Genomic DNA, 16929 nt, shown 5'->3' on the forward strand with positions numbered 1-16929 from the left:
CCATGAAGAGCAGTATTGCCAAGGCCATTTTGCTCCCCCTGCTGCGTCAACCTCAGCTGCTTCAAAAAAAGAAAAACAAAACAAAACCAAAAAACCCAACAAAAACAAAACAAAACAAAACAAAACAAAGTCTGAGTTCCATGAAAACATCAATATCCAAAAAATTAGTTGTTTTCAGCATGCCTGAATTTTTTATGTAACTTAAATCCTGTAAGAAGTTCATACTCACAATAAAACACTGCATTGAAAGCAAAGTTAATTTATCTCTGAAAAGGGCAAGGAAAGAGTCTAGAAAATCACTTGGCATAAAAATCCTATTAGACTGTGGGAGGAGATCGGGCTCGTGGGGAATAGGTCATAAGCACAGAACAACGACACTTGCAAATTGCGGCTTTCTGGCATTTTCAATGACACAGGGTTTCCGAGGTGTTCTGTCAATCATTAGTGTGCATGGGGGTGCCCTCAGTGCAGACTTCATTAAACACTAAAGGAAAGTTGCTGCTTTCAGGAGACCTGAGGTCAGTTTGACCAGTCATTATCAGGCATCTCTACGCACAGGCAATGAGTGATCGGCTGTCCAAGGCCAAGGGACTTCACCATCTTTCTGGCAACTTGGGGTCTCTGTATTCCCTGCTGTTTAATTGTAGCTCCTGTTCAATGTTCTTGTCCATGGATTCAATTCCATAATGGAAAAGTTAATTGGGAAAATCTAGTTCCTCATACCTGGCACTTTTAATGGTTCCTAGCCTTCCAGGCACATACTCAAGAAGTGGGGATGGGATGGAAAGAAATAAACTGAGGGAAATGTTTCTAAAAAGGAACTAAAAAGGCACAGCAGAGATAGAAGCATAAATGTTCATACTGGGAAAGTTTCCCTCTTTCAACAAGTGACCTTAAGGACCTCCATGTCTTAGTTACCTCATCTGTAAAAATGGAGGTAATAACCCAAGAGCAGATAGAATTAAATTATGGTGCATATAATAGAAAGTAATACTAACAAGAAAAGATTTACTTATTTTTCTTTCCAAAGAATAGTGGAGGGAAAACTGGTCAGGCAGGTTTAAAATATCACTCAGCAGCCAGGCCCTTTCCAGCTCACTCTTCTGCCATCTCTAGGGTGTGCTCTTTGATTGCATGATCCATAATGGTTGCTTGAGCTCCAGTCATCACATCTAAATTCCAGGAAGCAGGAAGGAAAGAAAGGCACATGGCCTGCCTTCCTAGAAGTCCTACAGTAATTCAGCTTACCTCTCATAAGCCATTACTTAAATGGGGGGAAAGGTGGCAACTGAAGTCTTTTGAACTACACAGCAATATGCCCAGCTAAAACCTGGTATTCTGTTACTAAGGAGAAAGAGGAGTGTGTTTATTGAAAGACAACTAGGAGTGTCTACCGCCCAAGTCATCTTCACAATACTTCATAATATGTTATAATAATACTAACTTCATAACTCTGTGGTTGGTATTTTAAAAAGCAAAATGTTTAGCACAGTCTTGGAACTTACTGGGCTTCTGGGACTAGGCTCTGTTCTATCCTTTTTTCCAAGCCCCACCTCCTTCAATCACTTAAATAATGTATCTACATCTCACCTTGGTCACTGCCTCCTAACTTACACATATATCAGCAATTCTAGTGACTTTGACCTCTGAACACCCCTTTTATGATAACATATAATCTCTTGAAATATTCTAGGATTTTTTTTACCATTATGCCATTCGTGTTATGATTACAGTATATTACAAAGCAATAATTTGAATTAAAATTGTTCTTTTTCTGATCATTATAAATTAAAGTTATAAAGTTGACTGTGAGAGCATCTTTAATTGTATTCAAGAGATATAGGTAAAAATAAATGCTTACGTTTATTTGTATAGCAAGGGGGCATGCTATTTGACTTATTTTTAAATAATTATGTAATCAAAATTGTGATAAGTCAAAGTATTCAAATGACAAAACAGATAATGTTTTCTTTGGGAACTGAATATTTATTAGCTCAGGGATGCAGCATCAAAAATAGGAATTAACAAACTACTTTTCATGGGCTGATGTTTAAAGGATTTCATGTTGCTCTTAAAAAAAGAATGAAAGGGCATTTTTTTTCTAACTGGCCTCAGTTAGAAAAAACCCTTTGAGGGGGTTTTAGACTGTTGTTTGAAAGAACATCTCTGCAAATAATAAGAGACATTCTGTCTTAGCAACCACCTGCCCTCCTGCTATATAACCTCTGTACACCTTGGCCCCCTCACTGTCCCTTTTTGACACCACACCAGTGCAGAGGAGCCAAGTATAATATGGGAAACAGGGAAGAGGCTTGTTCGGAAGACCAGGGACTCTCAAGGAAACATCAGGAACAAAGAGATCTGAACATAGATAAATACCTAATCAATAAGCTAAAGGAGTCTTCAAAATTAATTAATTGGCTGTGAGCCTTCAAATCCTTTGAGTACAGACCCTGGCCTGGGTCCTCTGAGTGAAGGCATGAATGAATGAATGAATGAATGGACTACCTATGTAAAACAATGTGTTTATTCATTTATAGATAAATAAATACATATTACGGTACGTGAAACAAATGGCATTCGTGGCATTCACTCAAACACGACTGAGCCTGCTCATCTCTCTTATGTGTTAACTAGATACTGTGCGCGATTATAAAATGCACGTGCTGGGAAATGCATGCGGTGGAGGCGTGGGCTAGGGTACAACGTGCATAGGACAAACCCGGTGTAGAATGCAGAAAGAAGCTAGCTAAAAACCACCAGGCAGCACTGAGGGCAGTCTGGGATTGGTTGTTCATCTCTCCATCTCCCTAAAAGAACTTGCCTCCTGCCTCCAGGGCCAGCAGGACAGAAGGCAGCTCTCCTTCAATAAATACCTGTTAGCCTCACAGGATTAAGTGCATCTAAGGCATGGAAATCACAACAGAACCTGGAGAAGGGATCCTTACCCAGCCAGAGGGGCTCCTGTGGGTGGGACAGAAGGACGTGATGCAGCACTGTTTTGGGGCCTGGGTGGGTGGCACCTGATGTTGTCTCTCAACCTGAAGGTGCAGTCTGCATCTAGCTGTTTACAGAGGGGACTGTGAAGAAGGCTATGGGGTGGAGTAGTGTTTTTTTGCTTTGAGTAATATATATTAATGACTTCAAAAAGATCAAAGATGTTTCAAAAAGATGAAAATAAGGGCATCTAGTCACTCATTTGATACACACACACACACACACACACACACACACACACACACACACCCCAATATGTGTATACAGATAGATTTCAAAAAGAGGATTTTTTAAATGATGAAAATGAGTTTCCCCAGCAATCATTCCATTCTTTGGATCTTGACAATAAGGCACCACAGTCCCTGTATTTGAATGTTCTTTCTGTTAAATACAAACAAAACTATTTATGGAAAACACATAAACTGATTTGGAGTCTCGAGAATAATTATGAACTTGGATCTGTCAAAGGCAATGCATTAATTCTGGGGATTCCTGGTAATTGTCCAGTTCTGAAAACATTACCTGCCCTTTGTACTCCACTGCTTTCAGCCCTGCATAAATGGGCACTGTCCTAGTTTGCTAATGCTGTGGTATGCAAAACACCAGAGACGGATAGGCTTTTATAAAATGGGGGTCTATTTTGCTACACAGTTACAGTCTTAAGGCCACAAAACATCCAAGGTAACACACCAGCAATCAGGTACCTTCACCAGAGGACGGCCAGTGGTGTCCGGAAAACCTCTGCTAGCTAGGAAGGCAGCCGGCATCTGCTCCAAAGCTCCAGCCTCAAAACGGCTTTCTCCCAGGACGTTCCTCTCTAGCAAGCTTGCTCCTCTTCAAAACATCACTCCCAGCTGCACTCAGTTAGTTTCCTCTGAGTCAGCTCATTTATATAGCTCCACTGATCAACGCCCACCCCGAATGGGTGGGGCCATGCCTCCATGGGAACATCTCATCAAAATGATCATTACCCACAGCTCAGTGGGGCACATTCCAAGCAAATCTAACTAGCACCAAAAACCATCTGCCCCACACAAGACCACAAAGATAATGACATTTGGGGGACACAATACATTCAAACGGGCACATTCCACCCCCTGGACCCCAAAATGACACTATCTTTCCAAATACAAAATACATTCATTTCATCACAATATCACAAAAACTTAAATCATTTCAGTAACAAAAGGTAAGCACAAAATCCCATCAAAATCAATTATAGGCATGGCCAGTCCTAAGGCATAATTTCTCTTTAGCTGTGGATCTGTGAACTTAGAACAAGTTATGTGCTCCCAATATACAAAGGAGAGACATTCATAGGATAAACATTTCCATTGTCATAAGGAGAAACAGTAAGGAAAACAGGGTTAACAGAAGCAAAACAGTTCCTAAAACCTGCAGGACAAACTCCATTAGATTTCAAAGTCTGAGAGTCATTAACAGAACAACGTTGCATCCTTGGGGCTTGAGAGAGCGGGAGCCTAACCCTTCCCAAGGGCCTTTTTGGCAGCTGTTTCCTCTCCAAATGCTTGGGTGAGTGCTCCAACATATCCACACATTGGGGAGACCACCTTCTCGGCCCCACCCTCCTCAAACATCGGGGCAGCTCCCGGATTCCCTTCCATCTCCGGGGCACACGCTCAACCCCTTCAGAACAGTGTGGTGGCAGCCAGGCTCTCCCCAATTCCCTGTGAATGTGCTCCAACCTCTTTGGGACCTGAAGTGGCAAAACTCTTCAGAGCATCGAGGCGCCCACCCTCGACCTCCAGGGCAAACTCACCCTTTCCATGTGTGTGGGCTGCTCTGCTCTCCCAGCCCGAGACCTCTTGACTCCAGACCTCAACCTCCATGGCTTTGTCTTTGAAGAAATTTTTCTTTCAGTTTGTTCCTTGTCTGTCTCCTCCAGTCCAGACCCGCAATGGCTCCATCTATAAAGATCTCACAAAAATTCTGTTGGCTTTGCATGAAGCATGCAGGGGTCAAAGCCATCAGACAATCGGAGTTTCCACAAATCCTTTCTGCTTAACTCCTTATCCAATCTTGGCTTGTCCTCACGTTGGGCTATAGCTTCTGGGATTCTACCCACTGGAAGCCCGTAATTTTCCAAGCCATCAACTTCTGGTTTCTTTGAACCCAAGAGTTCAGTTCTAAGTTTCTCTCTCTCTGCTTGCATTTTACTATAAGCTGCAAGGAGAAGCCAGGGTATATCCTCCACACGTAGTCTGGAGATCTCCTCAGTTAAGTATTCCAGGTTGTTGCTTTCAAATTCCTCCTTCCATCTGACACCAGGACTCAATTTTGCCAAATTCTCTGCCACTTTAAAACAAGGATCGCCTTTCTTCCAGTTTGCAACAACACAGTCATCATTTCTGTTCACTTCATCAGAAGTATCTTTAGTCCATATTTCCACAAACAGTCTCTTCAAAGCAGTTTAAGCCTTTTCTATCAAGCTCCTCACAATTCTTCCAGCATATTCCCCTTATCCATTTGAAAAGTCATTCCAACATGTTTGGTATTTGCAAACTCAGCAGCAAAATCACCCCACTTCTCTGGTACCAAAATCTGTTTTAGTTTGCTAATGCTGCAGAATGCAAAACACCAGAGATGGATAGGCTTTTATAAAACGGGGGTTTATTTTGCTACACAGTTACAGTCTTAAGGCCACAAAGCATCCAAGGTAACACACCAGCAATCGGGTACCTTCACCGGAGGATGGCCAATGGTGTCCGGAAAACCTCTGCTAGCTAGGAAGGCAGCCGGCATCTGCTCCAAAGCTCCGGCCTCAAAACGGCTTTCTCCCAGGACGTTCCTCTCTAGCAAGCTTGCTCCTCTTCAAAACATCACTCCCAGCTGCACTCAGTTAGTTTCCTCTGAGTCAGCTCATTTATATAGCTCCACTGATCAAGGCCTACCCCGAATGGGTGGGGCCACACCTCCATGGGAACATCTCATCAAAATGATCATTACCCACAGCTCAGTGGGGCACATTCCAAGCAAATCTAACCAGCACCAAAAACGTCTGCCCCACACAAGACCACAAAGATAATGGCATTTGGGGGACACAATACACTCAAACCAGCACATCAACCAAGGATGATCTGATGGAGAGACTTTAAGAATTCTTAGACATTTCTGGCACATCTTCTGGGTGAAAATTACAGCACATGAATAAAAATGACAGCAAATCACCAGTCCTAGTGTCACCTGATTAGACTGCTTCACCACAGTATTCCTCTCCAAAAGGGGTGTTCAGATATCAACTCCCAAAATGTGAGAACTCTGAGCCTTCCTGCCTCCTTTAGACTTTCAACAGGTTTTTCTTATATGAAGGTATACATTTCCAAGCCATTACATTACCTACAAGGAAGAGAACAAAAGCACTATGTAGAGTTGGTCTCCTGGGCAGGGAGGTACTTCTGTCAAGCAGTTACTGATTTCAAGTGTTCCTTGAAAACAGTTTAAACCACTTGGCTGAGTTCAGTTATGCTTATTTATAAAATGCCTGACATTCCCACAATACCAGCTTTGCTTCCTTGTTAAGAGCAGTGCCTTCTGTTTACCAGTGTAATGCCCTGATTGATAAAGTCAAACCGCTATCAGGGGACTAGGGAAGTTTTATAACCACACCAGCATCTATGCCTTACAGTTTGTAATGCTTACAGGATGCTTTGGGGATTTTTCTCCAAGGATAAATCAATCCCTTTAATCTCGTTGCCATCTATACATCATGGAGGTATTTTGCTCTGTGGTTTTGCCTATTTGCAAGATAAATTGAAGTCTTTCTTTTGAATCCCAAACCAGAATATGATGCACAGAACTGCTCATTAACCTCAGACTCCTGAAAACCCCATCCCAGTCCCAGCCCTCCAACTCCTAACTCACCAACATTTTTTTTTTTTTTTTTAGCTGATAGGGATTCCCAAATATGTTGTTGTCAGAAAACCTGCTATTAGGGAAGGTTTCTCTTGAAATTGGTCTTTGGAGAGATAGTGGTAAGAGCAGGGACTTGACCAATAAGCCTATCCTTTCTTTCTAGGGTCTTTCTTTTCCTTTTTGCCTCAGGAAGGGAAGTTAATATCTACTACTATCCACCATCCTCCTTAAAAACAAACTTGCAAATAATCCATCTCACCATTTACTGATAATAGTGATTATTTCATATGACTTGAATAAATGAGATTATGTTTCTCTTTAAGACAGGAGAGCAGTTAAAATGTAATAACCTTGAACAGCAGTATTATTTTTAACAAGACTCGTTTCTACACAAGGTACAGTCAAAGAAGAGTTACTTCTCTAATACATTCATCTGAATATTGTTCCTTTATTGCTGTATTTCAATTCTTCTTCATATTTTTTAATCTTTAAAATGGTGTGCTTCAGAAGTAGGTGCCTCTGTCACTGTCTAGTTCCAATTTTCAAGACAGAAATTTCTGAGATGATTAAAAATGCTTTTATGCAAGCAATTGAACTACACTTCCCAGGAATAAAACTGCTTCTCAATAAAATCTACATATAATAGCCATGATACTATCAATTCCAGATTTCGGAATGATAATTTCTGCATCTGAGTGGGGGATTACTTTTAGAGCAGCCAGCTGCTCTAGTGATGTTAAGTGCCTGCCTTAACATTAGAATCAGCTCTGTAAGTGGCTTGACAGAGAGTCTGGGTTGAGTCTGAAACCTGGGAATCCATTTGTTTCTTCAGTCTTCTAATAAGATTCTAATAGAGATGTATCTTCCTATTTGTAAGATTCTGGTTGTACTGAGCCAGAATGCTTGTCTGCTTTGCTCTGTTTCTCTCCATGGTTGTGCATTTCATAGACCTATTCTCCTTAGTTAAGGATTTCAGACGAAGCTTGATAAAATTGGTACTTGGTGACTGTTATCAGTTGAATCATCTTCCTCAAAAAGGCATGTTCCAATCAAAACCCTGGTCCCTTGAATGTACCCTGTTTGGAAATTGGATCTTTGAAGATGTGATTAGTTAAGATGAGGTCAAACTGGATTTGGGTGGGCCCTGATCCGACATGACTGGCATCTTTAGAAGCAGGGGAGAATTTAGGATAGAGAGAAAGACACAGAGGACAAGGCCACTTGAAGTTGGATGGGGCAGAGATTAGAGTGATGCATCTACAAGCCAAGACTCGCCAGCAAACACCAGAAGCCAGGAGAGTTTTGGACGGATTCTTCCTTATGAATTTCACGTGGAGTGTGGTCCTGTTCACACCTTGATTTCCGACTTGCCAGTCCCCACAGTCGCACGGGCCAGTTCCTTAAATCTCTCTCCCTTTCTCAAAATAGATGCACATCCATATCCTGTTGGCATCTTTGAACTGTCTGGACATCACAGCACGTTCTTTCTTTGCACACATGGCTCCCTTTGTCTTACTGCTGGTTTCCCAGTCCTGTCCCTGCTTTCCTCCTCTTCCTTGGGCATCCACTTCCAACACGACCTACTGTTCAGCACCTGCCAAGCACAGTCATTCCACCACCATGTTATGACACTCACTACACCAAACTAGTTGCTTTCTGGGGTGAATCTCTCTGTTACACCACGAGCTCTTTAAAAATCAGATCAGGCTTGATTCATCTTTGCATCTCCAAGATCCCGAACAGCATTAAGACCTCAATAATGACAAAGTAAATATTTGCTCAAGGTCTTTGAATTCACCTTTCCTGCCACTTTATTCCCATGGCCCCACTTTGACTTTGATCTTGAATTTCACACCACCACAAAGGCACGGCTTCTCCTCTCACAGCATCCTCCTCGTACTTCCTCTTCTCCATCCTAAAATTGATCTACTCGTCTTCTCATTTCAGGTGCACATGGTGGGCATTTTATGAGCACTCAAGCCTCAGAGCATTTGCTCACGTGATTTTCCTTGTCTAAAATCCTTGCCCTCCCATCTTACCCTCTGTCCAGTTCCATGTGTCCTGCTTCTCCATCAGTGTTTACCTTGATGCCTGTGTCCGCCCCTGCTTTCCTAATGCTCTCTCAAGTTCTCAGGGATGCTGGCCCACTGGGAAATGATTTCAATGCCAGGCCATGAGGCCTTGTTCAGTGTGTCCTCCTGAATCCACAGCAAGATCAAACAGTGTTGAGAAGAGAAACCTGTCTCCCCTTCTGGTATAGCCTTTATTGGTGATGTGTCAGGAGGCTGCAGGCACCAGGGATTCAGCTTCTGTTTTTATCGGCCCTGCCTGCCATCTCTCCCTCTTTCTCTTCTTATTTCTCTCTCTTTTTAAAGTTTGGTATTTGATTGTCAATTTGAAGGAGAAACAATAATGTTAGCTGTGAAAGGATGGCCACTGGTGGGCACTTACAAGAATGAGACTTCCCTTTTTGGATGTCCCTCCCTGACTCTCCATCACCATCTATTTTTACCTGATACTCTCCCATGAATTGCGGGACTAATATCACCCTATATTCTCCATTCTCAAGAGTCCTGACTGTTCCTCTGCCTCTCAGCCATCACACCAACTGCTGCCGTCACTGACCATGCCTTTCTCCCTCCCCGATTTGCTTGTTTGCCTGACAACTCCCTGCTGGTCCTTCCGACCCGACTCACTGGGTTGGCAGCTCCAGCTACACCCTTCATAGCAGGGGCAGAAATTGAACCCCTCCTGCCTGTCTTCCTGCTCCTCTATTATAATACTTAACAACACGTACTTCATCTTTTGTTTCCTTATGTGAGCCCCTCCAAGGTTTTGGAGTTTATCTGGCTCCTCTTTGTATTCTTAGCATCTCACAGAGTGCCCAGTACATCCCAGCTGTGGGATAAATAGTTACTGAAAGGTACTTCTATGTGCAGACAGACTTTAAGGATCTACCTACTTTTTCAGCATTGGGCTACCTTTTGATTAACAGGGCATTCTTTGATGAACAATAAGCACAACCATCAGCATTAACAAATATTTTCAAGAATTGAATTACTTATAAAGAGTAAATCTTCCCATTTTTATGAGCTTGCATTATCTTGTAAATGAGTTAGTGTGTGGCTTTCACCCACATTTTAATGAGAGGGCTGGTAATTTTCTTTAGGTGTGGTTTGATAAAGTGTCATTAGAGTATGGTTATGTGGTTCTTTTAAAAATTAGCAAGCATTTGAAAGTGCTATGGAAGAAAGATTCTTGTTTAAGTAATTCCAGAGCACCAGGGTTTAGTGGAAACATGCTTGGCTCACAATCTGGAGACGTGAGTCAGTGTCCCAGTTCTGCCTTTAGTTAGAAGTGTGACCTGGGTGTGTCTCTTAAACATACAGTTCTCTTATCTGTGAATTAGAATATCTCATATAACAATTTTACAAGTTGTTTTATAAGCATAGAGCCCTATAAAAACATGAGTTTAGTAATATTGTTACTTAAATTTATTTCACTACATTTTCAATTGTATATAGTTCTGCTACTGCTGTGTGTGATTATGGTTGTCATCTTAGCTTTTTATTTTCTTCTTCCCCTTCTCCCCCTCCTCTTCCTCCTCCTTCTTCTTGTTTTGAGTGGTCCAGTCTTGTGATAGATATAAGGTTTTGTTCAAGAATTCATTAAGGTGTCCCCTACCATAAGGAACTTTGGGAATTTTTGTTTGAATATCATTATCTTTTAGAAAGGAAAAATTATAGAGAAAAGAAAAGGTGAAGGAAGGGGAGCTGAAATGTATGGGCCACTGCCCTGTTTCGGACTCTCTTCCTGCTTCTTTCTCCCCAGTGGCTCATTTTATCTTCCCGGCAGCCCATGGGGTAGATGCAACCAGCCAAATTTTTCGTGGGCTTCTGAAACCAGAGTGCCACAGGCTTTATTTTGCTAGCTGCCAAAACAAACACCATACAAGGGTTTGGCTTGACCACAGGACTTCACTGGCTCACGGTTTCAGAGGCTGGGAGGCTTCCTTGCTCCCAGGGTCAGTGTCTTCTGGCTGCTCTCACTCCTTGTGGTCCTTGGCTTTCTGTCACATGGCAATGCACACACCTGTGTCTTCTCCTTTCTCTTCCTGGTTCCATTGACTTCCAGCTTCTCACTCTTCCCATGGCTCGCTCTCTGAATTTCATTCTTGCTTGTAAAGGACTCTGGTAATCCAGATTAAAGCCAAAACTGATCCCATTGGCCATACCTTAACTAAAAGTAACAGCTTCAAAAGGGGCTATTTGCAATGGGTTCCCACCCACGAGAATGCAGAGCAAGGCCAACAACATGTGAAACTGGGCACACTATTCAATCCACCACACCACAGAACAGGGTTTTTTACCCTATGCCTGTTGGACCCAAAGCCCATGCAAAGGACGTTAGTGTAGGCCTCTAAAGACTCAGCCGTATGGAGGAAGTCAGAGAGTGCTTTGAAGCTATGTTTTTATTGTTGTTTTTGTTGTTGTTTTAAAAAAAAATCCCCAAAACCTCAGTCTCCCTGAGTGAAAACCCCCTCATCCCCCCAATTTTTAAACAGCATTTGTACCAGCATGTGACATAGCCATGCCCCAGCTTCTGTTCTGGCTGCTCATCTTGCCAGCTTTGACAAGCTTAGTTCTTAAAGACAAACAAAATAAACTCCTTATAGAGAAAAGGATTGCTGAAGTTGGACCCACTAATCCATGTTCTTTTTAATTTCTTTGTTTATTTAGTTTAGGCACTGATGTTTCGTTCATATAAAAAATTCTTCTGTCTGAAATCAAGTGTGCCTATTTAATTCCCTTCAAAGTAATGAATTATTTTCAAGGAAATTCTGTTTCTGTTGAGGCCTTATTTCTATTCTTTCAGCTCACTGCTGTTTATAATTTATTAACAGTTCTGTTCCTTTCTTGAGAATACTGCCTTGCCATATGTGTCTAACTTTGTTTTTCATGCGGGTGGTTTTCTTTTTCTTTGTTTAATTTCTCCGAGACTTGTGTGCACAATGTAGTTTTTCATGCACCTCATTGTTTTTGAGGACACTTCATAAACCGCTATTCTTGTCACTCTCTCAGCAGAAGCATCAGGTGAACTTTCTAAGTCTGCTTCTTGCATCACAGCATGTATGCATGTTTGGGGGAATTCTGTGGACTGTCTGACACTAATCACGCTGGTTGACAATTCAACATTGATTTCTGATTTTTTTCTCTTAGTTTTTCAAAAACACATAAAAAACAAACATGCACAGCCTAAGTCTGTTTTTATTTTTCTCCTTAAAAAGATTTTCTGGTCTATTTAACATGACATGTGTCTTCATAAGTCTAGTTTCTTGTGTTTAGGTCTTTTATAACATTGGTTTGGAAAATAAAATAGGCATCTACAAACCTTTATATGCATTCGGTTGGTTAAAATAAAGCCCTTCATTTAATGGAAATATGGTGTGCCAATGAGCATTTGGAATATTGGAGATTTGATATTGTAGATACTTGATTACAAAAAGCAGTGGTTCTAAACTTTACCAGTTGGATGATGACATCATTTTCTCTTATTTCAAACTTTGCTCACCTAATCCTGCTGTAAGAGAAGTTAATGAAATCAGTAACTTTGAAAAGTAATTTGTTCTCTAGCAAGAAGATAGGAAAAAATATTAATGGTATAAACATACATATATATACATATATTTGATGGTAATACATGGTTAGGCAGTTACTCAGTTAACAGTAGTAGGATGTGTATAGAGGTGAGGAGAAACTGAAGGGCAGAAGGGAAGGCCCCTCCCCCTGAGAAGAAGCCCCTGTGATCCCACCTGAGATTGTAGCTAATTCCAGGACAAGACAAAGTGTAAACCTAGAATGCGGGCCACAGGTAACAGCAAGGGCTTTTTGTATGTGGTAGCTCCAGTTGTCACTGCATGGTGGATGTCAGCCCTGAAGATGAGGACAGTCCACCACGTTTATGCAAGAGAAGGTAGACCTTGCATCCACCTGGGAGCTGGGGGGAAACGCCAGCAGGTAGGGTTCTGTCTGGGACTCGGGTTCATCCCCCAACCCCAGCAAGGAACTGAGGTGGGAAGCCAAAATTAAGGCAAGAGTCAACAAGCAGCCTTCATGGTAAGCAGGGCTATACTCAGCAGTTCCTAAACTTTCTTACTATTATCAAGGCAATGTGTATTCACAGAGAAACACACACTTCAAAATACAGATGAGGAAAGCTAAAATAAGTAAAACCCACAAACAACCATCCGATAGTAACCAAGATCCACCTGCGAGTTGTTGTTGTTTGTATTCATGGGGGAGTGTATTGCCATTTCCCTTTGAGATGGTTGTAGATGTGCTATGTCACAAAATCAGGGCTGTGAATCATTGAGATTCATTGGTCTACAAAGTGTAGGGTGGAATACGACCCATGGGACAAACGGAATGCCAGGTTATGGCTTTTGGACTGCACTTGTGGGTAAGGGGAAAGCATGTAACATGGGAAGGGAGATGGGACAGGGAGAGATGAACTTTGAAAATGTTAATTTAGTTAACGTGTCAAGGATTCTGTGAAGATAGAAATAGATTTACAGGTAATAGGTAACTTAGCAGATAGTTCGAAGCTGGAGAGAGTCCATGATGTCCTGAACTGGAGTGGCGAAAGTGGGAATGAAGAGGAAGAAAAGATTCAAGAGCTCTCAAGAGGTAGAATGGGCATAAGGTGGCATTTGATGGGAGCTGGTGAGTGAGAGACAGATATTGAGAGATTTTAAGTTTTATGTCCCAGTAACTAGAACCATTGGAAGCTGACACAACTCACATGGGTTTGGCTGTGAGACAAGCCTGAACTCCAGAGCTTGGCATTCAGGGCAAAGGGAAAGAAATGGGAATAATCTGAACCAGGGCTAAGGACCTAACTTCATTTTGGCACTGGGCCCCAGGAGGATGGCCACTAGTCTAAATTCCTATTTCTCATAAATTACCTTTGCTTCATTTCTACAAATTCTTTATGATCAAGGAAGGTCCAGGTGCAGTGTCAAAATAATGACCCGATTAATGAAATCTCTATTTCTATGGCTTCTCACGGATTCCTTTGCTATCCTTCTTTGGTTCAAGGTTCTTAGTGCAGTGTCCAAAAGTCTAATGCAGATATTCTACTTCCCCAATGAAAGCTGGCATTACAAGTGCACTCCAGTCCAAGAAAGATGTGTTAGCTGAAAGCTATTACAAGAGAGCGTCAGATGGGTTGAGCCCTCTACCATAAGTTTTACCCTTGGGAAGACGGTTGCTGCAAAGGAGAGGCTAGGCCTCCCTGTATTTGTGCCTAAGAGTCTCCTCCCGAATGCCTCTTTGTTGCTCAGATGTGGCCCTCTCTCTCTGGCTAAGCCAACTTGAAAGGTGAAATCACTGCCCTCCCCCCTACGTGGGACCAGACACCCAGGGGAGTGAATCTCCCTGGCAACGTGGAATATGACTCCCGGAGAGGAATGTAGACCCGGCATCGTGGGATGGAGAACATCTTCTTGACCAAAAGGGGGATGTGAAAGGAAATGAAATAAGCTTCAGTGGCAGAGAGATTCCAAAATGAGCCGAGAGATCACTCTGGTGGGCACTCTTACGCACACTTTAGACAACCTTTTTTAGGTTCTAAAGAATTGGGGTAGCTGGTGGTGGATACCTGAAACTATTAAACTACAACCCAGAACCCATGAATCTCGAAGACAGTTGTATAAAAATGTAGCTTATGAGGGGTGACAATGGGATTGGGAATGCCATAAGGACCAAACTCCACTTTGTCTAGTTTATGGATGGATGTGTAGAAAAGTAGGGGAAGGAAACAAACAGACAAAGGTACCCAGTGTTCTTTTTTACTTCAATTGCTCTTTTTCACTCTAATTATTATTCTTGTTATTTTTGTGTGTGTGCTAATGAAGGTGTCAGGGATTGATTTAGGTGATGAATGTACAACTATGTAATGGTACTGTAAACAATCGAAAGTACGATTTGTTTTGTATGACTGTGTGGTATGTGAATATATCTCAATAAAATGATGATTAAAAAAAAAAAAAGAGAGCATCAGAAAATGTCAGAAGAAGCAGAGCAGTGTGCTTAAGTATAACATGAAGATATATTCTGCATGATGCTTCAGAAGTAGCATGCACAAGTAACAGATGACTTGTATAAGGAAACAATAGAAGCAAAGTACCTAAGTCATTTTCAGCATTGGTGCACAGGGATTTTTGACTCACTGCCTATTAAGTTCTATTACATTATGACAGATGATAATCTCTCACATCAAGCATGATGTTAGAATGGAATTTAAAAGAAGTTCTTCCATTTCAATCCTCTGCCTCTAGACTCTAGCCATGACATTGAAACAGGATTTAAAAGTAACTCATTAATCCAACCTGCTCTCCTATCCAAGACGGAGTGGGCAAGTTTACCTCCACCACCTGCACTGGGGCAGTGTCGGTAAATGCTAGATCCTGAAACAGCAATGCTGCTTAAGTTGTGTGTTTCTTACTCAGGTCAAAAGCAACACAATCCTGACCACCCTTTCCCCGACCTTCCTTCTCTCGCATTCTCTCTATAACTTTAGTTAAGCAACAGTCGTAGTATCAGCCTGGATTTCAAACTCTGTCCATTTTCAACCTATTGCTGAACGTGTGTGGTATCAGGAGGCACACAAGCAGAGTGTTGGCAAGGAGGAGCTTGCATTACTCTCCCATCTTTGTCTACTCCAGCCCAGCGCCTGCTGTATGTGGTGATGCGCTTTGAAGCTTGTGTTGTCCACTGTGCGAGAAGAAAGAGCTTTCACGGCCCAGGGTGTGAGGAAACTTGCCAATGGATGTTTTCTTTCTCCCTTCTTCTTGTTGTAGAGGTGAGAGGACAGAGATCTGCTTCTCCCTGGAGATGTCCAGCCTTTTCTCCTTCTCTCTTTGGGTCCCTCTTTCTGGAGGGGCAGCCGAGTTGTCCTGAGCAGGTCTGGGTCAGTGTCTTAGTTTGCTAATGCTGCAGAATGCAAAACACCAGAGATGGATTGGCTTTTATAAAAAGGGGGTTTATTTGGCTATACAGTTACAGTCTTAAGGCCATAAAGTGGCCAAGGTAACACATCAGTAATCGGGTACCTTCACTGGAGCTTGGCAAATGGCGTCCGGAAAACCTCTGTTAGCTGGGAAGGCACATGGCTGGCGTCTGCTCCAAAGTTCTGGTTTCAAAATGGCTTTCTCCTAGGACGTTCCTCTCTAGCAAGCTTGGTCCTCTTCAAAACGTCACTCACAGCTGCACTCCCTTTTCTCCCCCCACCGAGTTAGCTCATTTATATAGCTCCACTGATCAAGGCTCACCCCAAATGGGCGGGGCCATGCCTCCATGGGAACATCTCATCAGAATCATCTCCCACAGCTGGGTGGGGCACATTCCAAGCAAATCTCTGCTCCACAAGACCACAAAGATAATGGCATTTGGGGGACACAATACACTCAAACTGGCACAGTCAGGTAGCTTTAGACAAAGGGGCAAGTGGTCACTTGGTCTCACACTTCCCTTCTGCTTCTCACTGGTGGCTGTGGTTTAGGTTGACTTCTTACTGTGAGAAGATTTTGTTCTGAATTTTGGAATGGATGTTGGACAAAGAAGAATGGCTTTGGTTTCTGATTCCTTAGATCTTAACCTAGGCAAGGAGAGGCCTATGGAAGGTTTAGCCAAGCTTATTTGGTTTCCACACTGTATTTTGGAAACAATTCTTTAATACAAACTTCTTTTGACTTGTTGGTCTTCTGTGCATACATTTTCCCTTGTGCACAGGGAGAGAAGTGGCTCGTTGAGGACAGGACTGGGTGTTCATGGTCTTATGCTTCATTATTAATATGTAATGACTCTTCCTATTTCATGCGCCAGATGGGACTGGTAATTGCCCCATAAGCATTCTCTTGTGACTTCACATACAAAAGCACAAAATTCCCCTTTAGGGAAGGTGTAACCAAACATCCTAGAAAAGGACTTGGCCCACCTGCTGAAAATGCTAACCACTCCCTGGGGCTGGCTTTCTTGCTGGGTTGTGGGGGCACGTGTA

This window comes from Choloepus didactylus, chromosome 21 (genome assembly GCF_015220235.1).
Source record: "Choloepus didactylus isolate mChoDid1 chromosome 21, mChoDid1.pri, whole genome shotgun sequence".
NCBI lineage: Eukaryota > Metazoa > Chordata > Mammalia > Pilosa > Megalonychidae > Choloepus > Choloepus didactylus.